This window comes from Lathamus discolor, chromosome 1 (assembly GCF_037157495.1).
Source record: "Lathamus discolor isolate bLatDis1 chromosome 1, bLatDis1.hap1, whole genome shotgun sequence".
Lineage (NCBI taxonomy): Eukaryota > Metazoa > Chordata > Aves > Psittaciformes > Psittacidae > Lathamus > Lathamus discolor.
Window position 1 is genome coordinate 55,555,106 of NC_088884.1, and position 26,067 is coordinate 55,581,172.

Consider the following 26,067-nt stretch of genomic DNA (forward strand, 5'->3'; position numbering starts at 1 on the left):
AGCACGGCAGCGCCGCTCCCGCCGGGCCGGGCCGCGCCGCGCCGCCCCCGCCGGCCGCGCTTACCTGCGCCGGGCTCACATCGCCGTGCCGGGGCCAGCGCTGCTCGCCCCGGCGCCGCTGCCTACGCTGCCCCCCCTCGCCCTCGGCAGCCGGCCGCCGTCTGCCCGCCGCCCGCGGGCCGCAGGTATGTCATGAGTGCCGGGGCTCCCAGGTGAGCCGGGCACACCTACAGGAAGGCAGGCGGGCCGCCCTGATTGGCGTGCGGGGCGAGCCCGGCCGGCAGCGAGCCGCGCTCCGACGGCGCGGGGCAGGGCGAAGCCGCCGCCGACGAAAGGCAGAGCGGGACGCGGCGGCGGCTCCGGCCCCTTGTCCCCGGGCTCTGTCCCCGGCTGGGCGCAGCCCTCCGCGTCCTCTGCCTGGCTCCCCGCAAGGTGTTTAGGTAACTGTCCGGTCTCAGATTTAACTAATTCATATATTTATGTTTAATTGCAACGGGGACAATAACGGTGCCTCCCCTGGGCATGGGGAATAGAGCACTTACCCCTTGGTTGCTTTGCCTCCAGGGTAAACTCACAGCGGGTACACCTGACCTACTGATCCCGGGTCCCCGGATTGGCTCCAGAAAAAAAGAGACATTTTTCTTTCTTTTTATCTGTTTGGTTTTTGTTTCTGGGGGGTTTCGTTGTTTTTTTTTTTTTGTTTGTTGTTTTTTTTTTTTTTTTTTTTTTTTGGTTTTTTTGTTTGGTTTGGTTTGGTTTTGGTGTGTTTTTTTTTTGGGGGGGGAGGAAGGGGGACAGTTTGGATGGTTCTGTCTGTTTGTTTTTCTTTTTCTTTACCTGAGTCTCTCGTGTTACTGCTCCTTAAGGTCACTCCTTAACTTTGCATGCCTGTACCCTCCCGCTTTGTATTCCCTCCCAACGGGCAGTCGGGGTTTTAAGGAAAAGTGCTTGGCATTGGGAGAGTTGTCCCTTTGCCACACATGGCAGGGCTCAGAGATCCCAAGATCACACCTGTGATCTGTCAAATAAATGTAAATGAATTTAACACTTGGATTCGGAAGGATCTGAGTGGGATGTGGGTAGAAAAACTCTGTATTAAAAACCTGAATGCACAGCTACCATTCTCAGGCATCCTGTCTCTCCTAGGTACACAGGTCGGTATACTGAGGAGCCCTGCCTGCATCAAAGCTTTCTCTGGTTGCTGCGCTTAGATGTGCACTGAAAAGGGCACAGCATATCAGTTCCCCATAAGGGAAATTCTGTCCTTGTCTGCCAGTTTGACTGCAGCAATAGGGGCACACGGTCCACAGGGAGACTTCCCTCACGTGTGATTGTGGAACAGAGCATGGCAGAGAAAGGCATAAGTAAAGGGAAAACAAATGAAAGGGGAGGACAAGTAGATAAAAGACAACATGTGTCTGGGAGTAGCAGGAAAAGGGAAACCTTGACACAGATGATTATTCTGCTCATTAAAAAAAAGGGGGGGCAAGCTCAGAAGTTTTGAGGGTTTCATTCCATGGCAGAATAAACAGAGTAGGTTGCTTCATTGTCCGCTGCCTCAATTTTGTTTTTTGCAGCATAGATTCCTGGATTTGCTTAAAGGAATACAGAATTTATGTGAGAATGCACTTTACCACAGTGTATATCTTTGCAAAGATTGCAAGGTGAACAAAGAATTACGCAGACAGGTGACTGAGGGAGGCATTATCTATATTACATTCTCTTTCTCCTCAGATTGATATCTGGTGTCACCTCTGCTGAGCCTTTTTCTCCTGATCATTTAAGGAGGCTTGCAGGTGTGTATCCTCCAGGACATGCTCTGAAGAGTTCAGCAGAAGAGGAGAGGAGCTGGAACCAACCACTGGAGAAACCCTGTAGCCCACACCCATGCAGCCCTCAACCTGTCCTTCCCTGCATAATCTCTGTGGGGTCTCCCAGGCAGGAAAACTTCCCCAGGAAGCAGCACAGTGAAAGCTCTACCCAGCCACCAGCACAGTCGTGCTCGTGCTTGCTGCTGCTTTCTGATTCAGTTAATGCTTTCATTCATTTATGTGCATGGATTATTTCATCACAGCAGATCAGCTAATGCAGTTGAGATTCCTGTTCCACATCATTGTGTTTACTGTCAGCAGAGAGGAAAGGGATGCTTCAAATTCCCGCAAGTCAAGAGACTGGGGAAATCAGCTCTGGATCATGTCTCTTTTGGGTTGGTGCTCAAAACCTCTGGGACATTACATAAATAGGCGATGCCTCTTCCTACTGCATTTTCTAAGTTCCTAGCAGCAGGCTGGAGTTGGGCATCCTGACTGGAAAATGGCACCTCTGTCATTCAGAAAAGGGCAACTCATTGTCTAAGAAGGGCTTAACCTTTACCCTCCCTTTGGCACCTCCAGCAGCTGCAGAGGCAATCTTCTATTTGCTTTTATGAATCATATCCTGAGGTACCTTGCTTTCCCTGCCTGTTGCATAGGAAGTTTGAATGCCTGACTTTTCTTTTTATGTTACATAGAGTGAAGAAGTGCCTGAAGTCATAATGTGCAGCTCTTCAGTATCACAATAGCTAAATCCTTCTCTGGGCCAAGATCTTCTTCCCTCACTGGGTGGGAGCTGAACTCCTAACTTCTGTGTGGACCTGTACAAAATTACTGCAGAGGTGTCCCATGTGGGTTGGATTGCATTGCCTGCTCTCTCAGCCCACCAAATGCTGAGCTGCACCAGCTGAGTACCTGGCATGTCCTTTTGTGTCCAAGGAAACATATTCCAGTGAGACCTGGCAGTACCAGGAGCAGGGTGCTGTACCCGGATTTGTTCCTTTTTCCTGCACTGCCCCTGTACTGACTGAGCACACTGCAATCTCAGTAGGCTGAGAGGCAGTTCAGACACTAACCTCCCATCCTGGGAGCATCCTATCCAGCTAAAGTCCTGCCTTTTCCCATCCTCGCCACTCCATAGCACGCATTATTCTAGGTTTAGCTTGTACTGTATGCAAACAATGTGCTTGTAAATGGAAAAAGCCAGGCAGACAACAGGACAAAATCTGGCAGGTTTTAGTAACACTTAGAGAAGATGCTGACATATCGGAAGTACTGGGGGGGATAAGGGGAGGGAAATCTGAAGTTCTTCCTAAAATTAGATAAAATAATTTGCTTGAGCCTTCACTCCTTGGAGAACCAAGTAACTTCCCTGGGCATGTTTAGTAGCTATACCTTACTCCAAACAGTTGCAAACCTGCGTATATGGCAAGAAAAAACATCGTAAGAATGGCAAGAAACACAATACTGAGTTTGGAAGCTGAACCAAAGTTAAGTTTATACAAGCAGCAAGTGAAACACCCATCCCCAGTGAGTCAGGTCCTGGCTGTTTCCTTCATTTCCTCCAAGGCTTGCTGTGAACACCCAGCAGTAACAGTCCTTCTGAAATTCAGTCATCTCCTTTCCTGCCCCTTATTTATAGCTTGCTCTCAACAGTTAGCGGAGTCCCAGTATGCAGCACTGCATTTCCACAGGCCCTTCTTCAGCACACTGAGAGAAGTGCAGGCTCTCCCAGACTTCAGCTCAGCTTTCGTACCGCAGGTCCCTTTCTCCTGTTGGATTTGTAAGTGCTAGCTCCTGTTGAGCGACAGCAGATGCTGGAATAAAGGAGGGGACAAAATGGCAGATTTGCACAGTTCACCCATGTTTTTTGGTTTAATCTTGAATACAGCCTTATTGAAAGTGGTTGTATGTTCCTCTAACTGTCCCTTTGGGTTCAGTCTGGTAGGGCAGAGGATACAGTGGAATATTAAGGTGTGTCAGTGTGTAAACTGTTTCTCAGAGATATGAGTTTGAGCCTGCTGATTCAGGCTGAGGTGTATCCTTACCATAAGGTGCATGCTCTGATTTCCCCCTCGACAGCAGCTAGGAAAGAGCAGTATTTTTAGCTTTTGCTTCTTTGTTTACTTGCAATAGTTCTTCATTTGTGGAAGTCAGCTTGGGCCTGTCTTAGTCTGGGAATCTGCTTCAGTGACAGTTGTGGATGCAGTTGTGAACTCCTGTTGCTGTCTGGCATTTATCCCAGGGCATTCAAGAGACCATGGACTTCACATAGGCAAGTACTGTTTTCTGGAAACTTCCCTGAAACTCGTTACAGCGTATGTCAAGGGATAGGTGGCTATGACAGAAAGGATTAGGAAAATGCAGAACTGGGAAAGTCCTTCAGGTGGTATGGCTAGAGATGCTTTCCTGTGTGAAACTAGTTATAAACCCACATTTATACAACATAATCTGGGTTAATAACAGTAGCTCCAAGACAAAAACATGTATTGTCAAGGAGCACATACATGCTGAGAAGAGCAGTTACAGACTGAAATGGGCTTTCTCTCCTGGGAATTCCAACTAGTCTGCAGTGACCTAGACACAGCTCTGTGTTTGCTCTTACAGAATAAAACCAGGAGAAAAATAATTCACTTAAATTATGTATCTTTATAATCCGTATTCAACCTCATCCTTTAATTTATTTTTTTCCATACAAAAAGCAGCGGGGACTCTGTCCAAATGGATATCTATTTGCCATGGAGTGATAGTTTTACCTCACGATGAACTATTTCCCAGTTACTATGAAGATCTACATTGGTAGGATGGATTAAAAACGAATGGCCCGTTTAGTGTGTTGTACAAATTTCTCCCAAAATAATAGCAGTGGTTTTGCCTGATGTGCAAACAGGGCCATTGTCCTAAATGGGTTGCTTGCTAAACCCCACTTCCTTACAGGTGCTGCCAGGAAAATATAAACAACAAATGGATGAGACTTCAGACTGACAGCCAGAGACAAAGGCTGCTGTGAGAGGCACAAGGGTAAGGGCTTGTCTGGAGAGTCCCTGCCTGTCAGCCACATAAGATGCAAAAGTGTATTTTGTTTGCATACAGTCGTTTAGCCTGATGCTGCCCAACAATTCACTCGATTATAAGCTACTGCCTGTTTTAAAAGGCAAGAAACTAGTTCTTTCTTTGAAGATGAGTGCTTGGTGGACGCTGTTGAGTTATCCCAGTTACAACCACAGTTTTTTCACTGAAATCTGGACTGGTGTCAAGGGAAATGACTGCTCATGCCAGGGGTTCAGAAAGGTGTGGGCTTCACAGTGCAGATGCTGGTTTCCTTGACCTCCCCTGATTTTGGTTGAATTGGAGCTAGGAATGGCAAATCTCCAGTAGCAAAAGGAGGCAAAATAGCCTCACATGTTACAAATATTATCAACTGAGCAGGAGGCAGGACAAACTAATGTGAATGGCTCACAGCATTAGGTACGAACCAAAGAAAGAAGGAAAAAAATGCCCACAACATAGCTTCTGCACAGGATTTCATATGATTAGCTACAGCAAAACACAACCTAAAACTTCAGATTTATTGCTTTACATCTATTTGAAAAGACAGAAAGAAGCAGCTTAAAGCTAAAGTCCCGTTCAATATTACATCCTTTTTTTTTTCTTTTTTTTTTCTTTTCAAAATTAATAAAATATGGACTTCTTGTAAGAACAGGAAGCTTCTTTGAATAAATTAAATATATAGCTCCTTTTTTTTGAAATTAAATATAGATCCTTTTTATTCTCTGGGGGAAAAAAAAGACCTGCAACTAAATGGGGTATATTCTCTGAAGCCACTACCCAACCTTTAAAGATACATACTGTGGTCTAAGTTTTTACATTTCTAGAAAGATTTTCCTCAGCCAAAATTGCAAAAGTTAACATTTGATATACCTAATGCAATAGGACATCATATTTCTTCCTGTTGAATATATGGCTTTTCAAGCCCTATTCCCACCTGATTAATATGTGGACATCTGTATGGGAGTGTCCCTGCAGCTAAATAACATGAGCTTGAGAAACACTTTTTTTCCAAAATGTAGAGCTTAAAGTAGTGCAGGGAAAAGATGGTTACTGACCAAGAAAAGCCATGAGAGCATTCCTTGGCACTTTACACTGAATGTTGGTGTACGTGTCTTTTACTGAGTAAGACTATTGCAGTAATTTCTGGTCTGTTGTCCACACACATCAAGAGGTCCATGGGCTACCTGAAGAGGATCTACAAAAGGGAACTAAGAAATACAAAGGCAATATCTGTGAACAAGGACCCTAAAAAAAACCCAACAGATGAAAAAATGGTGCTATGTATTATTAAGGTGCCTCCAAAAGGACTAAAACACATTATGGAGAAAACCAGTTTGTACTGGGGAATGAGCAGTCAGACAAGAAGAAAGATAGGAAAGCTTTTAGTGGGCTTTGCCTCTACTTTGTCATCAAAAGTGTTAATTCCTGTTAATCGAGAACACACAACACTGGTCTTGCTATCCAGAAATACCACAACAACTTCTGAAAAATCTTAATGAAAGTCAGTTATGCAAACATTTCCGAACAGCTGTTCTTTTACACCAGTTGACACAGGAAATTTCTAGCTCAGTTATAGTTTTAAGGAAATCTTTCTTTCGGCTTACACTTCCTCCTCACTGAGATGCTCTATGCAAAGGATATTCCGGTTATTGCTTGTTCCTGGCAGGTGCCTCTCGCAGCCTGAAATCCTCCGTTGTATCTCCCAGGGAGGCTTTAGGAGGCAGCTCTTGGTTTCCTGCAGTGCTCTCAATTTCTGTGTGTGTGATTCTGCAAGAGGAAAAAGCTATTTTTTCCCCAAATCCTGTGTTGATCTCCAATACGCTTAGCCTTCAAAGATCTGCAAGAACAGCTGAGAACATTGCAGACTGCAGTGCAGGGGAGTAGCAGCTTCCTGACAATACTGCAAAGTCTGGTCCAGACAGTGAGGCTACAGCTGCCTGACTGCGATCCAGTTCTTAAAAGCCCCATCTTGGTTATTGCCTCCCCTGAATAGGAGACTAATTTGCTAACAGCTTTGCTCTTACATGCTTTTTTTTTCCACAGCTCCAGCTACATGGCTGTAATTCATAGCCTGGACACTTCAAAGGTGTAATTTCCTCTTTTTACTCCTGCAGTACTCTTGATCTATGTCTAAGAATCAGATTTTCCCTGCAGACTGGCAGGATGGATAGCCTGTGAACTTGGCCTCTTGGGATGGAGGAAACTAGTGGAGATCAGCACCAGCAAACAGGCAAAAGGGAATTGCCAGTGTCATGTCCAGCTGCCCTTCCTGCATGGTGGCAGCAGAGGGGCAGAGAGGGCAACTGTGCAGAAGTTAACTGCTTGAATTAGGCACATCTAATTCGTTGTGCAGACCTGGATCAAAGTCCTAATGCTATGTCTTGGTGCAGTAAATTGTTTCCCAGCCCACTTCATAAACGTGTCTCTCACATACACATGCAGTAAATGCTGGATTGAGTCTCTTACCAGCCTTGCCCTTTACCTGGACTTCACACACTGATGTGTGTGAAGTGTGTGTGTTCTCCTCCTCCCTTAGAAGTAAGAAAAGGCCTATACAGAGAAGATCGGTGACAGTGGCTATTTTCCCCTTTTCTCTTACCCCAGCGCCCTTTGAGAAGCCTAGGAAAAGGCTACTGGGACTCTTCAGATACTTCCACTCCTTTTGCCAAGGCAAGAACTTAATCAGAGCCTTTGTACTATTCTCATATATGGCTTTCATGGCAATAACATAAGTTAGGGGGGTATGTGACATTCAAAGCCCTCTGTGGTCAGCCCTGCTGACCACAAATAAATCAATTTGCTATCAGAACAACTAGGAAATTTCATTCCTTCTTTCTGCTCTCTTCAGGTTCAGGTAGGACACCTATCCTGTGGTTGTTTCTTCAGGCTTTCTGTGCAACTGTGAGCTACAGAAATAAATCACTGTAAGGGAAAGGTGGAATACAGACAAAGTCACACCACTGCAAGCAATCTCACTGTAGTACAGAGCTGTTCAAACACTGAACTATAGTTAGGTCTTCAGCATGGAGAGCAAAAATGAAAGCAGAAGCATGCTGCCTCTGGGGGGCTTGCCAAATAATCTTCTGGTTCAACCTGAAAGGGAGGATCTTGCTGCGTAGGAGCTGGATACAGAAAACACTGCACATGCCCATGTGCAGCTTTTCACCCTTGCAGGCAGCTGCAGCACCTCGGCGTGTGCAGTGCAAGTGGGAGGATGACATTCTAAAGCCTTCCCCTGTGCTCCAAACAGCAGCGCTGTCTCTGCCACAACCCCATCCTGCCCATCCATGCTCACTCGGAAACCACTGTGCTGGGAAGCTACTTCTTCCTAGCTGAGATCCTCTTATGATAATGTCCGTGTGTTGTTGCTTGTGGTATAGGTCAGTGTAATGACTCAGACCAGCCCTTCACTTTCCTTCCTTTTGTTGGCTAGACACAAAATCCAGCCCACAAACAAATTAATCTGTCCCATGCACCAATAAAGATGATTCCCTGTTAATTAACAAATTGCACACAAAAGTCCCTGGCTTGTATTAACAGACTCTTGAATGCCTGTGAAATCAAGCACTTAAAAGTTCAGGAACTCCAAATTCTCCCTGCAACCTTGACATAGGGTTTGCGGGTTTTGTTTTGACTATTTTGGTGGATATAATTACATATAATAGCGTAACTTCTAATGAGATAAACGAAGTAATTTTTCATCAGCTTAATTTTTTTGTAGGGGAGGACAAACAAAGCTGAAATGTGCCTTGCTCCACAGTCAATGTCTTCGCATGCCAGGAGTCCTTGAGGTGGAGGTCTCCAAGTCTCTATATGTAATAATGTAGTGCCCCCTGTTGGGAAGCTGCTCCTGTCTCCCGGCTGTGTTCAGGTGAGATGACATTAACGCAAATACTATACTGTTTCACGTGATCCTGTACACCGATGAAGTCTGTACAACATCACACCAACAGGTTTAAAAACACACCTTTTCCTCCCTCAGTCCCTCAGGTATTTTTTGTTGGGCAGTTACACTGGGTGCCTATTAAAGCTTTCTATGAGAGTGTTCAAGAAAGATCTACTGGTTTATTATAGTTTCAGCTTTTTAAAAGCAGAATCTCTGTGATTTCAGCCACCGGAGACAAGAGCCCCTCACTCAGCTCAAGGCACACAAGTCAAACTGGCTCACATCAGCAGGGAGGTGCATGGGGCTGCAGACTGGTTGCTTACTCTGGATGTGTGGTGGTTTCTTTAGCCCAAATAAACAGTCCTCAGTCTTTGCCCAGACAGACAGGGGTTGTTGGGCACAGGAAGCAAATCCTACTGCCTGGGATACCCTCTCCTGTAGTGCAACAATTATTTCTCCCATTCCTGACAGCAACAGGAGAAACCTCTTTTCTCTGGGTTTTGCCTGATCCCTCTTCCTCCCCTACACTGCAGAACCAGGGCCAAGGTTGGCCCTTTATCTCCCACCCATCCTGCCACCCTCATCACGCAGTCCTAACCATACCCTCACCCTGCTCCGAACATTGCAGTGAGATTAATGCTATGGTTCTCCAAAACACCTGCATGGTGTTGGCACAGGATGACATCCCTTGTCAGAGTCTACCTGGAGAGCACTGCCCTGGTCACAATCATCTTCTGTGGCACTGAACCCTTACTGTAACCCAACTCTCTCTGAGTTTCTGATCCTTAATATCAGTGACCTTGCTAGGCCTTGAAAATGCGTGTTCTTTTTGGCCTATGGTAACACAAGACCAAAACCCAGCTAGGCCACCTGTGGTGGCTTTCCTGAAGGCCCTAAACTTAACATGAATCCTATAATGGCCCACAAATTTAATAACAGAGAATGAGGTTACTGAAATTACCTCCTCAATGGTGAGGTGGTATAAACCCCATTTTATACCAGAAGAGGATTTCCCCATGCCCCTCACTCCCCTCAGTAATGGAAAACTAAACCTTTCCCATATGATGGGCTGTAAATATGAATGTGAACTTGCAGAGAAAAACAGAACAGTCCACATCGGGGTGAGGAAGAGTTGTTTGTCTGGAGCTATGATGCTGTTGTTGGAAGGGCAGACTGAAGAAGGATTGTTTTCCATGAGCACATTTTTCATAAAGTAAGCTTTTGTCCTTAACACACAAAAGAGCTTTTTTTGTGATTCACACTGTGTGGTATTTTTAGTTTTCTTTGCATTTAATTAAGAATGGCACAAGAATAATACTGAAAGTAAAACATAAAAGCAGAGTAGCCCTATAAAAAGAGTGGGGTTTTTACCTCAGAAAAAACCCTTGCTACATTACCTTAGAGGCTTAGATTGTAAATTGGCTGAGGTAGAGACCATATGCTTGTCCTGTGTTGGCCATGCATTTGTCACAGTCAGAGTCTCTTCTGTCTCTTCTGAAATTTTCACATCTGCTGGTGAATTCCAAAGCATCTAAGAGAATAAAAAATCAAAGACCAAAGACAATGAGTTGCTTAAGGTTTAGCTTGTCAGAGCTATAAATTGGTAGACATGAGATCTAGATATTTGACTTCTGTCAAAGGACAGAAGTTGAGGGAAACAAATCCTTGTAAGGTCTTACGTAGCCTAGGATCTGAAGTACTTACAGGGTACAGCTAACAGTGACTAATGAAGTGCAAATAATGATTCATAATAACTCCAGAATATGTTGTACCATGCTTTTTCAGAACAGAGCAAGCATAAAGTTACCACCTGTTTGGGGCAGGTGCTTTCTTTGCTTACCCAGCACCCAGATAGCTTTCTTAACACCCCAAAGATGCCATTTGCTGTCCTGCTGACTTCACTCAATCTGCTCCTTTTTTAATCTCTTTCTCTATCACCACGTCAGGGTTCCCCCTTCCCTGGACCTCCTCCTCCCTCATTAGTGATTCTCACAGAACCGACATGACCTCCCAAGGCCTACCTTCTTAATATCATACTCACACCCAGCCACTGTTACTCCACTGCACTGGAGCACTTTCAGATTGTTCTCTGTAGTGTCTGGGGTTGTGCCACATATTCCCTCCAAGACTCCCAACAGTGGCTTAGATATCTTCACCTTTATCCCATCTGTGGTGCAGGAGTGAATGTCTGTCTTGCAGGACTCACAGCACTCCACTCAGGTGTTGATTTCTTGCTGAGGTGTGTTCACTGATGCTGAGTAAGGGACGAATCCGGGCTCCAGCTCTTCCCACACGGAGTACTGTCCTGGGTTCAGCAGTAGCAGTCAGTTTTTCTCCTTCTTAGCAGCTGGTGCAGCACTGTGTTTTGACTTTCAGCCTGGGAACAGCGCTGATAACACTGATGTTTTAAGTTGCTGCTCAGTAATGTTTACTCTGACCAAGGACTTTCTGAGTCTCATGCTCTGCTGGGATGAGGGGAGGCCGGGAGGAAGCAGAGACAGGACACCTGACCCAAACTAGCCAAAGAGGTATTCCATACCACAGCACGTCATGCCCAGGGAGGTAACTGGGAGTTAACCCGGAAGGGCACGGGCTCTCTTCCCTTGTTATTTCCCTTATCATTATTATTATTGGTGGTAGCAGCAGTGATTTGTGTTATACCTTAGTTACTGGGCTGTTCTTATATCAACCCGTGGGAGTTACATTCTCTCGATTTTCCTCCCCATCTCTCCGGGAGCGGGGATGGGGGGGAAGGAAAGAAAGAGGGAGAAAGGGGGGGGGAGTGAGTGGACGAGCTGCGTGGCTGGGTTTAAACCATGACAAGTACCCAGATCAGGCTTCCCTCCAGTGTGAACCAGCTGATGCTGTCAGGTCAGAATTCCCATCAAAACCCTTCCACATTCACAGCACCTAAGAGATTTCTCTCCCATCTGTTGGTGAATGTAAAGGTCAAAGTGTGTTCATTTTCATATGAATATTTAGATTATAGGTCTCCTTACTTTCAGCTGGGGCAACACCATCAGCTGGTATAGAGGGGGTAAAAACTCATCAGACATGATTATTCCCCCAAACACTGCATGAAGAACAGGATTTATGAGAATGAAAGCCGTGAACCAATACATGTAGCACTGTGCTTGAGCTCACAAGATACGTGGCTATCAAAGCACTGGTGAGACAAGTGTCTCACCAGATCACCCAAATCTCTGTAAGCCAGAGCCACCAAACTCTACCAAGCCTATTTAGTCATTCCATTGTCACTGCAGCTTATTTCCCAGCAGAGGAAATGACTTGGCAGTGTCAAGGTGGTTCACATTATCTGCATGGGATGGACTGAGGATCACCTCCTCGTATTGTCCAGGGACTGCCAGCAAGCTGCCCAGTCAGCATGTAGCCCTAACCAGGTGTGCCACTAGCATTAGCTGGCTGGCTAGCCAAGCTTTTCAGTTACTTACTGGACTTGGGATCATTTGGTGGTGAAAGGCCAGACTGAACTCAGTATCTGATTAGACAATTAGCATTAGACACCCATCATCCCAAGAAACTCCTCTCTCTGTGTCCTTTAGGTAATGCAGCTACGATGTCCAAATGGATTAATATCCCCTGATGGACAGGGAATGTCTGCATGCCTGAGTGTACTCTGTATGTTGGGATTATTCTGCACCATGATGGGTATCGAAAGAACCACACAATCTGGTTTATCCCAATGCCTGAGGTATCCTATGGCCCCATAACCTCAGATGGTGGAGAAATGACTGTGGGGATTTCAGTAGGAATAACAGTGCCCCAAAGAACACAGAAGTGATCAGTGCTTCTCTGCAGGACACAACCCTGCAGGCCGCTACGTGTGAGCAGGAGATAACAGAGGAAAAGGGTCGGTAGCACAAAGGAGGTGTGATGAGGTAACTCATATGACAGAAATAGTGCTAAAAGACCTTGCTGGTATTTACCTGCCCCAGAACCTCAAGGCAATTTCTTTGAGAGAAAAGGTCAAAGTTTGCTATCCAAATGTTATTTTCAATTTAAATGCTTGCATTTGTAGTAGTAAACTCAGGATTTGTAAGTCCAAATGCTGAACTTTTTATTTATCACCCATACATTTAATGATCCACAGGATATTTATGGATGGACTCCTACTTTCCAAAGTCTGAGAAATAGCACGGTAGTCCATTCTTTACTGAGAGAGCACAGTGATGTCTGATTAACTTCTTACAGATTCCGGTGAAGTGGGTTTCACAAGCTGCCCAGCTAGTAATCTATTGCAGCTCTGCCTTACTCAGAGACAGCTTTTGCAACACCCAGCCATTTTTTTTCCTTTCTTCTTTTCTTTCCTGAAAATTAAACCGATTAGATCTTATCTTTGTCCTTCTAGCAATGCAATCACTGCCTCTCTTCACAACAATCTCTCATGCACTGCAACTGCATTATCACGTCCTGCCCTCCTTCCAGCCATTTCCTGTAGACTCAACAAACCCAGTTCTCCCGCTTCTTCCCAGGGACTGTTTTCCAGACCTCTTATCTCTTCAGAGGTGCTCACTGCCTGGGCCAGCTGAGCTGCTTGCTGTTGCCCTGTGTGGTTTCAGTGCTGGCTTCCTGCTCCACTTCACCCTGTAGCCCCTCATCTGGGCACCCTGTTCCCCAGGGATGGGATGGGATGGGATGGGATGTCTGCTGGGGCCTGGTGAGGGTGCTGCGTGGGTGCTGGGGCTCTGCTGTGCCAAGTGCTGTCAGCATGGGTGCCAGGCCCCCGGGCCCTGCCGAGCACAGGAACCGGCATGTGCACGTCATTCCTCTTCCCTGCCAGGAAGCGGCCTTCTTGGCTTACAGGCTCGTCCTGGATTCCCAGGTTCAGAAAAGTCACCAGCTCTCTCCTCAGCTGCTCTTAGATCATAGGAGCACAGAATGGTTTGGGTTGGAAGGGCCATTAAAGATCACCTAATTCCAACCCCCCTGCCACAGACAGGGACACCTTCCACTAGACCAGATTGCTCCAAGCCCCATCCAACCTGGCCTTGAGCACTGCCAGGGATGGGGCAGCCACAGCTTCTCTGGGCAACCTGTGCCAGGGCCTCGCCACCCTCTCAGTAAAGAATTTCTTCCTAACATCTAATCTAAATCTACCCTCTGTCAGTTTAAAGCCATTGTCCCTTGTGCTTTCACTACAGGCGCTTGTAAAAAGCGTCTCTGCATCTTTCTTATATGTCACCTTTACATATTGAAAGGCCACAATAAGGTCTTCCCAGAACCTTTTCTTCTCCAGGCTGAACCCCAACTCTCTCAAACTGTCCTCAAGAGAAGTTAACTACATTTCTGATTAATTTCTGGTAATTCTCGTGGGAGGCAGAGTTCCCCATGTTCTGTGGTATGTAAGCATTCGAGGAACTCTTAGAATGGGCTACAAAACCCAATCCTCTCTACCTTAAGAGCACCAGCTTCCAGGTTCACTTGGAGTTGGCATAGCCCTACATTTAGCTCTTGACAAACCTTGTATCAGCTAATTCAGTAGACAGCAGTGGAAATCCTGGTCATGTGCAGTGTTACAGAACCAAATCTTTACTGTCTAAAGACCTCAAGCAGCATATAGTTAGCTTTTTATTACCAATGTTCCATTAATACTTTATTAGAGAAGTGGCACATTCTGCTGTTGGTTATTAGCACTCCCTCTTCCTGCATCTCTGTCCCTCCCAGTAATCCTTATGTCCTTCCCACATTCCCAACAGATTCAGTGTCCCTAAACCAAATATTTTGATCTGCTGCCTGGACAAGATATGACATGAACTGCCAAACAACATGGATAAGGGCCAGTCTCTCCCTGCTGATCCTCACATGGGGGTACCAGTGAGAGCTCTCTGCTGTACCAATCTGCTGATCTCTGGCTATACGAACGTGCTCATTTTTGATTCTTCTGTGTGCATGTTAACTTTGAAATGAGCCAGTTCATCCCGAAGTGACTGATGAGGAAATGACAGTGTAATAAAAAAGCCTTACTTCCTCAAGAAACTACAGGAAAAAACTTCCATGAGTATATCATAAAATTGATCCCCAAGTCTGAAAATACGTAGAATCATAGAATAGTTAGGGTTGGAAAGGACCTTAAGATCATCTAGTTCCAACCCCCTGCCATGGGCAGGGACACCTCACACTAAACCATCTCACCCAAGACTTCATCCAACCTGGCCTTGAACACTGCCAGGGATGGAGCACTCACAACCTCCCTGGGCAGCCCATTCCAGTGCCTCACCACCCTAACAGGAAAGAATTCCCTCCTTATATCCAACCTAAACTTCCCCTGTTTAAGTTTTAACCCGTTACCCCTTGTCCTGTCACTACAGTCTCTAATGAAGAGTCCCTCCCCAGCATCCCTATTAGGCCCCCTAATAGGGGTCCTAATTAGGACCTAATTAGGTCTCCACACAGCCTTCTCTTCTCCAGGCTGAACAGCCCCAGCTTTCTCAGCCTATTAACGTATTAACGTATTTTAATGAAGATCAGATAGAGTGTTTGAACTTGCCTTCTGATTTTGAGACTTCTGTCTCTCTCTGAATATATCTAAGTGGAAAGCAAATTTAGGATGAGCAGACTGACCCTGTGTTCACGGGGAAGAGGGGGTAGGAAAACACTTTTTCATTCTTTTATCTCATTTCATCCAAAACCTCTTGAGGGGAGGGGTGGGACAGAAGAGCTCTGCCTGCTTGCTGCGGCAGCTCTCGTTAAATGCTTCTCTTGAGAAAGCTGGAAAAGGTCAGGTAAGCAATCAAAGGCATCAGGCAGAGCTATCGCTCTCCTTCTGTCAAGGGCCTGCTTCTTTGGGGTAGTTCCTGCAGAAACTGGGGTGCATTTGAGGCAGGCAATCTGGGTGAAGACTGGGGGTGGTGTTTGTTTGCTCATCTCTTAACAGCTGCAGTATGGGTATCTTCACCTAGAGGTGTTCAAAAACCATGTCGACAAGGCCCTTAGTGACATGGTTTAACGGTGGACTTGGCAGTCCTGGCGTAATAGTTGGACTTGATGATCTTGAAGGTCTTTTCCAACCTAGATGATTCTATGACTCCATGATGCTACGGTTCAGGCTCCCTTAACAGTCATTGGAGAGAAATGGACACTGGTAGGCAGTGATTCATCTGACCTATTTTAGATGTTCACCTTACGAGTAGGTGAATCATGCCCTAGAAATGCTTCTTGAATATTTGAATAAGGAGCTTTTCTTGTTTTGTTCAGTGACTTATTCTCAGTTTGTTATATGCAAGATGCCTTGCTCTTAAGTAATATTTTTTAATTCTCTTCGTTTTTAGTAGAGAGTTAATTTTTACTGAAGATGAGGATGTGCTGATAAGACATCTTTCTCTGAGAGCTGGGGTTTCAAAAAATCAGCAGTTTCACTCCTGTGGTTTTGTGGCTTGTCTCTGTAAAGGGTGCGTGAAATAGAAATGATGAAGTATTAAGACCAAAGAAGATAGAAGCCCAGAGGGGAAAAAGATGAGCAAGTCAGAATCTGAAACAACACACTCAGGAAACACAGATGATGTGGTTTCTGTAAAAAGCTTGTTTGTTCAGTTAGAGGGGAAGGGAATTTGTGTATGCATAGCTGCAGTTTAATTAACTGTAGGAATCACTGTGTATATGCAAAAAGGCAGATTTTTTTTTTATAGACTACCCAATATCATATTATTATATTGGACACTATACAATGTAGAGATATACTATGATAGATTTTATGTGTCTCTGTGTGTGTATATGTATATTGCTCTAGACTCCAAGTCTCTCTGCATAAGGTGGCAGAGAAGCTTGACAGAAAAGGGTCTGTGTATGGAAAGTGGAAAGTGATGGAATAAATGATTTTTTCATTAACTCCAATGATCCAGCTAGGTCTTCAGGTTTTAAAGTTGCATTTCCAACCTTCCAATATAGCTAAGAAACACTTGAAGATGGGACCTAGCTTCGGAAACGGTCCCCAAATGTAAAGATGTCTGTCTGCAGAGGTTATCAGAAACGGTCCCCAAATGTAAAGATGTCTGTCTGCAGAGGTTATCAGAAACGGTCCCCAAATGTAAAGATGTCTGTCTGCAGAGGTTAACAGTGGCTCTTTTCAGTTGTCTGAATTTTCCCTCTAGATCCCTTCTGCACCAGGGCAGCATGTGCAACAAGACATCAGCAGCTGCTGTATTTTGAAATCAGTATGTATTGCTCCAGCACCTCTGAAGGGGTCAAGAGTTCGGTGTTGCTTTCTCTTCTCTTCTTACTTTTTCTTGCTTCTGGTTTATTCCAACAGGAGAGGATCACTCAAGTAGCAACGTGGGAAGTGGTTTAACTCGGGGGGGACATACACCTGAGCTCTAATTCATGTTCCTATGTAAACATGGTTGTCTCGCAGCCACAGGCTGGGATTAGAAGTGCTATGTCACAGACGCTTTATTCTCTCTATTGTATTTATTTGCTTTGCCTCCCATTGAGTTGTTAAGAGCTACCAATGAGCTGCATTAATTGTTTTTTCTTATATGTGTTTGTATGAAAGCTGTGTTTTAAAGTGTGTCACCTAAAATGTGTTGTATAAAATGTGTTTATAAACTTGTTTATAAACTTTACTTATGAAAAGGGTTATAGACTGAAGTATAAAAGACTGGTTGGCAGTCTTGGGCAGTTGACAGAACTTCATTTACGATAGATAAATGCATTGTTGTTACTCAAACTAAGCAGCATTCAAGCTATTCATGGAATGGCATTCATCTTTAATAAATATTTTACATAATACATGCAAGTTATTCATGGAATGGCATTCATTTTTAATAAATATTTTATATAATGTTGACTGCTTGGGACTCCAAGGAATTAAGAGTCTGTAACAGCGTGGTCTGTCATCTTCCTTGATTTTGATCTCAGTGCTATAAAAGTGGTTGTAACGGGTAGTTTTCAGTTCCAGACCCCCTGAACATTTCCAGTGTATTGGTCAACTGCTGTATAGTACATGCAAGCTTATTAATAGATCTTTGCTTTTCCTTGTGACCTTTCATAGCGTCCTTAGTATTTGTTTTAAAACACACCCCCTAAAAGTCAAAGTGACTTCTATTTTGGGGGGGTATAGGATGCTATTTTAAAACATAATACAATTGGGGGTGCTTTCCTTGTTGCAGTTACTGATGGCAAATCACCCTGGACCCTTCACTGATTCAAACACTAATCTTTGGGAAGAGCGAGTGCTGGAAGGCTGGTTAAGAAGCTGTGGGGCCATTTATCAGCTGTGCTGACGCTTAGCTTTTGCTGGAGGTAGGTGTGGGGCATAGCAAGCTCTGGCCAGAAGATGTTTTACATACTGAGACATGGTACAAAATGTGCTTTTTAGAATTATTTACAGTGAAATTAATTGTAAGAATGAATAAGGTCATTGGTATTTAATCTGAGGTAGAGCTGTGAAACTTCAGATGACTGTGCAGGAGTTTTAGGTTGTTGTGATGACGTGTTTCATCCAGGGCTAAGCAGCTCTTCTAGGCAAAACATGTCTTTGTGGTTACACCTTTTCTTGTATTTCTTCTTGCGTATGTAGAAAACCTGTATATGTAATAATTTGAAAAATTGAACGACTTTTAAAATTTCATAAATAAAATGCTTGCTTTATAAAATTTCTCAATGGAAATATAATTATTTGATTATAAATACAAATGTATAAATGTGTAATTAGAAAACAATGTAATGGTCCGTTCTCAATTGTTTTATCTCTGTAAGAGGAAGGAGTATTCTGAACTGAGTTTTGTGGTGGCTGAGTTTACAGTAATATTATGTGCCACATTTTGGTTTATACTGCAGGGCAGGGGCAGGAACACTTCTATTTTTAATGTTGTGTTTTAATGCTGTGGATAATTCACAATGCTTTCTTTTTGTGTTTTTCTCAGTTGATTGTGCCTAATGCATTCATGTCATGAAATACGTGTATTATGGTGGGATGAGACCTTTGCAGCATGAAATAGGTCATAAGTATTTTAAATCTGACCTCTAGGTTTGATAAAAATCTTCTTAGATCAGGTGTTACCCGCAATGGTAATAATATATAACATACAAAGCTGAGCTTTCACTCCTTCTGTCAACTTTCTAATTACAATGTTTTTAAGGGTTTCTTGCTTTCAGAAAAAAATCTACCTGCTGTTTGTTTGCAAAGGAAAATGTGAGATTTATGAATGAGATGGATCATAATAAAGAATGGGAAACAGACCCAAATGCACCATGCAACCTAAGATGGTTCACAGTTTGATTCTATGATCTTAAAGATCTTTCCAACCTAAATGATTCTATGATGGGTTGCATATTGTTTGTTGTTTTCTCTTGGGCTTTTTTTGGGGGGGAGGGGTTGGTGGTTTGGGGGGGCTGTGGGTGATTTTTTCCCCTTGGTTTTAAAATATCAATTTCTCCCCATTCTGCTTCCCATTGCTGATGAGACTGGATTGTTAACTTAAACCTGCAGAATGTTAAATTTCCTCTGCTAGGTGCCAGGTGACATCCCAGCGTTTGACCTGTGCAATACTGGAAAAGGCCACAGGAGGGATGTTGCAGCAAGGTCTTCGAGGTGCTTCATCAGGAAGCTGTGTGGGACTGGTGGCTGACGCTGGGTCTGGAAGAGTCCTGGCGAAAGTCCGTATCAACTCTAGCTAACCCATTAGACTTTAACTTTGTTATATGAGGGCTTAATTAGGTCTCTTGTAATAACTCCAGAGGGCTCACATAAAGCTAGAGAATGACCCCATGTAGTCATTGGAAGCCACAAAATACCTGTGTGAGTCAAAAAACCTTACCCGAGGAAGGGAAAACTCGTCATCCACGAGTAATTTCTAAACGACTTTGCACGAATGTGGGAAAATAACTCATTTTTCCTGGGCAATTTCTGAGAAAAGTCATGGGTGTCTGCAGTTCCTCTTAGACTAAGAAAATAGGTGCTGCAGCTGATGGGAGGGTCTCTGCTAGAAGATAATGAACCATTGGAAAAGATGGTGAGCAGAATGCTAAGCACACACTACGTAGCAAGGAAATAGCTGCCACATATTTCTGGCACCAGCCATTTGGGGTTTAATGCTTTTTTGTTGCTGGGAGAACAGATAGAGCCTTAGGCTAGTGAGGTACACTTTAGGTGTGACTCCTACTCATGACTGTTTGAATTGACTTCACTGTAAAACTTTTCAACTTTTCAACTTTTATTTTCAATTGATAGGATAAATCAGGAGTTAAAACAAAATGGGGTTTTATTAGACTCAGTGCATTACCTGGGAAAACATGCAGGATTAGGCCAGCCTGCTTTATCCTGCAGGTAAACAAACCAATAGATCCTCCTGTGTGGTTTTAGCAGCACCTAAATGTGCTGCTGGCACTCCATAGAATGGTCACAGCCAATTTATTCCTCTGGCCTAAAAGTAATTCTGGGCTGGTTTACCTTTGTCTGTCAACCTGTTTTCCTGGGGACCATTTTTCACCCCCTTTCCATTCAGTATCTGTGACAGGGGCTGTGGTTCCATGTTACAAATTGTTCTGCAGTTTAAGAGGTTCCCTTCTCAGTTTCATCCCTTTCGTCACATTCCCCTGCCATGTTCCACAGCAGAATGCTGTCTTAGTTACAGTCACTCAGTAGTCAGTATAACTGCCCTGTTGTAAATAGTTCCCTGTTGAACCACATAGGGAAAGAATGGATGCTGATGTGCTGTTGCTCGGAGGTAGGAAGGATTAGTTGGGGTTAGGTAAGGACAGAAAGCTTGCTGCCAGAGTGATTGCACCATAGAGTTCACCTTCAGAAACACCAACATAGTAAATAAAAAGATGCCTCATGTTTTCCCTTTTAATCCCATTTTGTGCCTGCTAAATCCATAATAAATCACCTAAAGAACAGGGGATCACCTTGGATGCCTTCTGCACTAATGCGTGCAATCAGTCCAGCCCCCAAACAATTGCCATGCCAGTTTTCTGCTTTGTCTTTGCTCTGGTTTCTCCCACCTATCTGTGACTGAGCTCTTAGCATGACATTTCCCTTCTGGCCCTGCCCAACCAAGCCGCCAGCAGCCAGGCAAACAGTGGCATTCCTGCTACTCCTGTGCTTGCTGCAAGACCCCTCTCCCAAGAGAGAGGCTGCATTTCTAAAGGGATAGCATGCCAGTATTCCTCATAATTTTTTCATTCTCTTCTTGGGAAACCTTTTTCTTAACAGGAGATGAAATCATGGGGTTTTGCATATCCTTTTTTCTGCAGTCTCAAAAGCAAATGCTGTAGGAGGTCAGGTATTTTGCTGAGCCACCATTGCTGTGGCACTTCTTCTTTGGCTGACAACTTGACATATTATTTTGAGTGGAATCTAGGCAGAAGTCACTCCTGTTGCATGAAGTGGTGGTGAAACACTGGTTTCCCAGTTCTCAGGTTGCCCAGAGAGGTGATGGGTGCCCCATCCCTGGAAGTATTGAAGGTTAGGTTGGATGAGGCTCTGAGCAGCCTGGTCTGGTTGAAAATGTCCTGCTCATTGCAGGGGTGTTGGACTAGGTGGCCTTTGAAGAGTCCTTCCAACCTTAGCTGTTCTATGGTTCTATAAATCATTTCTGTGCTTGTGCCTTTGGGTGGAACAAAGTCTTCATCTAACATTATCTCCATCATTCTTTTCGCACATCAGCAATTGCTCATGCACTCTATTGGAGAAGCATGTCATATACCCCAGCAAGTTATTTTAATTGACTAAGACATCTTTTTGTTTGTTTCTGAATAAATCTCTAGATTGTTAATTATACTTTTCATCTTTAAATTATGCTTCAGAATTACTGTCTTTTGGTAGTGGTCAGTAAATACCGTATGTCTCAGGCATGTAATTTGACCACTATATAATGTGCCAGCAGGAGCTGGCTAGCTGGAATTTGAGCTTTGTGTGTGTGTGTGCATTTTGGTATAGTATCACTACATAGTATAAAATTAGCATCTTGGTCCACTGAGTCCAACTCTGGACCCATGCTTAGGTTCTGGCAGCTCTTTATTTTTCCCTCAGTATTTTGCAGTGCAACAACTTCCCTCCTTTTTTCTTTCAGTCTCTGCCTCCAAGACCACAGAGGGTTTTGTCACCTTCATGAGCTTTCTATGAAAGCCATGAATCAAAACACATGGTCTATCACATATGCTCCCTCTGACATGTTTTCACTGAGTCACTGCTCCAACCAAGGTGAGTGTGCCGCAATACTGTACTCCAGACAGAGGACCTAATTAACTCCCCATTTCTAGGTGCTGGAGGATGTACCAGCTCTCTGGTTTTAACCTGCTACTCCAAATGCAAAGAGAAGATGCTTTTCCCAAATCAGGCAAGATAACGCCAGGGCAACAGTCCCCATAAACACAGGAGGACATCAGCCCTGACTCCCCATCCTTCCCTTATGCTGTCTGTCAGAGCATGCCACTGGGGAAAGACAAAAGGAAGTAGGAGAGAACATCCCAGCAGCAAAAAGCTCAGAGAAGAAGGCAACAAAAAACAGAACCTTATGTTACATCAGACCACTTGCACCAAGAAAAATAAACTTGCAGGTTAGGGCAACAGCACATAGAGAAAGCCAAGCTGCCATTTGGCTTGAAGGGCTTTTCTTTGTTTACCCAACCTGCAAGTGTCTAAAATGTGTACTAGATGGAGGAAGGGAGCAGGAAGAGAGCTTGAAGCAGCCAGGGTTACCTTGAGCCCCAGGTTATGAACCTAAAAACAGCAATGTTTTGCAGAGCAGAGAAGGTGCCACTTGTATTTTGTGCCTCAATACTTAGCATTTCAAAGCAAGCCACATGTTGCTTTAAAATACCAGCAGATCATCTCTAGAGCATTTTCTAAACGCATTTTGCACACGTCCTAGTAACTGCTCATGGCTGGTGTCCAAACAAACTACTCAGATGGCAAACTTTGATCTCTGCAGGACTTGACATTTCAGCACACAGGCTGGCAAAACAACAAGCAGGTAAGCAAGGTATGAGGACTCCTTGCTGCCTTACATACCAGCAGGCTTGTTTAGACTCCCTGCATTCAGCTTGCCTGTATTCACTGGGAAAGGTGCAGCTAAACCAGGCACAATGCCATCTCATTTCCGTGGCACAGACTTGTGAAGTTCCCTAGGCCTTATTTCTTGCATAAGGAGTAAGGCAGGTGGCTGTAGAGAAGCTGAAATGATTGCTGCTGGGCATTGCAGTTTCCCATTTGGTACCAGTGATGATTAAACTCAACTAATCTAAGCCTCTCCTCCCTTACCCTTAAACATTTTTTGCCTGTCATACTGACACAGCTGTTTGTGTGTCTGTACAGTGGATTGGATCATGAACTGATCTGGCTAAAAATAACCAAGGATAGAGTGGAGAACTATTACTCTTTAGCCACTGAAGCTTTCCAGTCCTCCTCATGATGCAGTTGCACACACAGCTGCACTGTCACAGTAAGCAAAGCAAGGGAGTACAAGTACTAGTACTTTTTAGAAGGACATGTAGTGACAGCAGAAGGGGGAATGGCTTTAACCTGAAAGAGGGGAGATTTAGATAAGCTATTAGGAAGAAATTCTTCACTATGAGGGTGGTGAGACCCTGGCACAGGTTGCCCAGAGAAGATGTGTCTGCCCTATCCCTGGCAGTGTTCAAGGCCAAGTTGGATGAGGCTTGGAGTGACCTTATCTAGTGGAAGGTGTCCCTGCCCATGGCAGGGGCTTGGAACTGGATGAGCTTTAAGGTCCCTCCTAATCCAACCATTCTATGATTCTATGATTCCATGTGTAAATGACCAGGAGGACACACAGAAGAGGTGAGGAGGGGACAGTTATGCTGACTTGGAAAGAAAAGCAGGGGGAACCATAGCTTCGGTGGGATGAGCTGGGTAGTACAAACCTGGCAGCTTCACTCCTCAAAGATAGTAAGCAAGAGATGAGCACTGATTCCAGCTGTATAATGTACATTTGAAAAGACTGATTTTCTGGTCCTTCTCAGGAAGTACTCCTTGTGTGCAAAAAAATGTGGATTTCTGCTTAATGCTTTTGTCCTGCTTTCTCTTAACTCCTTGCTGCTCCCCTGGAGCTGTTGTTTCATGAAGTTGACTGCATGGTGGCAACGCCAGTTTGGGGAACTGCTGAGTTCTTTACATGTTTGTTACCACTCACCCCAGACTGCAATTTTCCCTCCCTTGTGCCAACCCTGCTGTTTGTGGAGCTGTGCGGAGTGCTGGATCAGGGAAGCAATCCGAGTTAAAAATAGCCCAGGGTGGCTGGGGATGGCAAATGCTTCAGCCATCCGATGTAATCTGCAGTCACAAGTCAGTGAGAGCTGCTTGCAACTGCAGGAAAACATGAAAGCCCAGCCTCGGAGACACCTATTTGTTACAAGAAATATGAACTTTGCAGCCAGCTGAAGGACCCTTATGAATGGCGAGGCAGGAATGAATCCCTTGCTCATATTTGTAAGGGACAAGAGAGCAAACCTCAGTGTACACAGATGCCAGCAGAAAAACTCTTCACACAAGCCTTACTTCAGCAGTTCTTCATATGATGAGCTAATGGCAGTGTATACTATTCAGCTGATGTATATTGTTTATTCTGTGGGTTAAGAAGGAAGTTACCATGGTTTTTAAAATGCTGTAAGGGTACTGCAGCTATGGGGCTGTGCTAGCAGCAAGGAAGAGAATAGAAGAGTATTCTTCACAGACATGAATTTAACAGCTTCATGGTACAAAGTGAAGTACCAATCTGTACACGTTCCAGAAGAACACCTCAACTCTAGCAAAACAATACCACTGCTGTAATGCACCAGCACTAACCTACCTGAGCACTGCAGCAGTGACATGGTTTTCACCTACTCATAGGCTTGGAGGGGAGCATCTGTAATTGTTTATTCTCTCGTATTACAAGCCAGTACCTGGTTTTTTTCTGGCTACTCTTTTTGGTTCATGTCTCCTGGGTTGAGTGTTTCTGAATACCAGTCATTTCCTTCTCCCGTCCCTCCTACTTCTGACTTGGCACTTCACTGCTTCCCTCTCCAGGAATGCCCCCGCTGGGAGCTGGCTGGCTTGAGCACTATGGCAAAGAAGGTGAAGCATCAAGAGCCTCCGAGCCTGAGGAATTTCAGGATCTTCTCAAGTTACTTTTCTTGAGAAAGGAATTCACCCTTCCTTCACATGCATTAGTTTCGCTGTACACACTGAGGTGGAAGATGCAGTTGAAACTCACAATTACATTAACGTTAGCAGCTACATCACATACTAGTCATATGAAAGCAAGTGCCTGAGGCTTAGGGCAGGATGTGGCTGCCCTAAGGCAAACTGAATGCTTCCACACCAACCTCTGAGCTTGGAATAGGCCTGAGACATAACATCACTGTCAACCGTGCCAGGTTGCTCCTTAGATTTCAAGGGCCCAGAACAGGTACCATTGTATTTTGCCACCTTCTTTCACCTTTCTAAGAATATGAGGACTCATGTTCAGTGATTTGAATTCTTTTCGCTATCCACACAATGAAAAAATGTTATGTTCTACCCCTTTGCCCCCTGCATTCCCGTTGCTGCTTCCTTCTTGTCATAACTATTAAAATATTTTTTATTTTATTTATTTTATAAAGGAGCTTGGGGCTCCTGCTTGACCCCAGGTTCACATAAAGGTTTGATCATATATCGAATGAATTGGGAAGATAATTGCAATCTCTCTAATGTATACTATATGCAAACTCTGCTTTTCATGTTTTGCTTGGTGTTTCTGTGGGCCTGAAGGCACAGAGGGAAATCAAAGGTCAGCTGTTAAAGAAATCAGGCAGTAAAAGAAAGCAGTTGACCAGCAGAGGCATCTTCTTAAGCAGAACAGTGAGGTGCAGAGTTGTGGGAAGCAACTTCTCAGTCCCTATCCTAAGAAAGATCTTCTGCTGAGTCTGGGAAAAGGCAAACCAAATTACACAGGCCTGTCAAAAGCTCTGCCTTCTGTAAAGGCAGATGCATGTTACATGTGCTTTGGGCTGGTGTGGGTTAAGCAAGGAGAGACTGCTGTTTTGTGAGGGGAAACTGACAGAATAGGGACACAGAGCAGCCTCCTCTGTGGTTCTGTGCCTAAAGATGACATCTGAACCATAGCTAAGTAGGGTTCAGCAGTATTGTGGTGAAGGTCAGCTTGAGGTAGAGACATAGCAGGCAGTGGCCAAAAGCAACCTATGACCAGCAGTCAGCAGCACAACTGCAAGAGCTCTGGAAAGCAAAAAGCCCCAAGTCCAGATATGAGGGAGCAATTATTTGGGGAGGGGGCCTGGAGAATAGTTACCCTTCTCCTGTGCAGCTTTTACCATCTTCAAATCACCTTGTCTGCCCAGCAGCTTCAGGAAATCCAACTC

General features: G+C 44.5%; 1 protein-coding gene and 1 long non-coding RNA gene across 5 annotated transcripts in view; one reads left to right on the forward strand and one right to left on the reverse strand.

Moving 5' to 3' along the window:
• Positions 1-244, reverse strand: part of ARHGEF5 (Rho guanine nucleotide exchange factor 5) — a 37,198-nt gene extending 36,954 nt beyond the window's left edge. Inside the window, exon 1 of the mRNA XM_065672123.1 lies at positions 65-244. The gene's annotated coding sequence lies outside the window, so the exon portion shown is untranslated. The remainder of the gene's footprint in view (positions 1-64) is intronic.
• On the forward strand, positions 51-25,416 carry LOC136010654 (uncharacterized). Of its 4 annotated transcripts, XR_010610956.1 has the most exons (6): positions 1,583-4,086; positions 4,749-4,832; positions 8,584-8,733; positions 17,874-18,006; positions 21,780-21,910; positions 24,737-25,416. It is a non-coding gene; the product is annotated as an uncharacterized LOC136010654 (long non-coding RNA). The 4 variants fall into 4 exon arrangements; XR_010610954.1 differs by lacking the exons at positions 21,780-21,910; positions 24,737-25,416 and adding an exon at positions 51-185 and having other exon boundaries at positions 1,735-4,086; positions 17,874-18,968; XR_010610955.1 differs by lacking the exons at positions 21,780-21,910; positions 24,737-25,416 and adding an exon at positions 208-440 and having other exon boundaries at positions 1,735-4,086; positions 17,874-18,968.
• Positions 25,417-26,067: the final 651 nt, after the last annotated feature.